Source organism: Gymnoscopelus braueri, assembly GCF_963280865.1.
Source record: "Gymnoscopelus braueri genome assembly, chromosome: 11".
Classification (NCBI taxonomy): domain Eukaryota; kingdom Metazoa; phylum Chordata; class Actinopteri; order Myctophiformes; family Myctophidae; genus Gymnoscopelus; species Gymnoscopelus braueri.
The window spans coordinates 45,925,366-45,925,794 of NC_137613.1; positions in this window are offsets into that span (position 1 = coordinate 45,925,366).

Here is a 429-nt window from a genome sequence, read left to right on the forward strand (position 1 = left end):
ACAAAGACACTCTATACATTTGGAAACATATTTTTTATTTAAATCAATATCGTCTCCAGTTAATGTAGGATAATTTTAAAAGTAGGCTAACGGACCTCGACTGGAGGCGCTGTCTCAAAAGTGGGCGTGAAATTTGTAGTTCCCGTGTTGGTCTATTATTCTTTGAGACACACATCCGGGTTTTTGACCAATGAGCACCTTAGTTTGACCCGGATTCGGCACAGCTGACGCTTCTCCGGGCCAAACAAAGGCATCACGTGACGTTAATCCCCTTAACCCTATTCGCTCATACTAGGACATGACGTATGTGTAGGCAGAAGAAGACCCCGGGCTATGGGATGTTGTATATGCTCCACCTCCAAACACCACCGCCGTCACGACGTCACTCAGTCAGCAGCAGCAGCGTGCCGTCGTAGGAGCAGAGCGCAG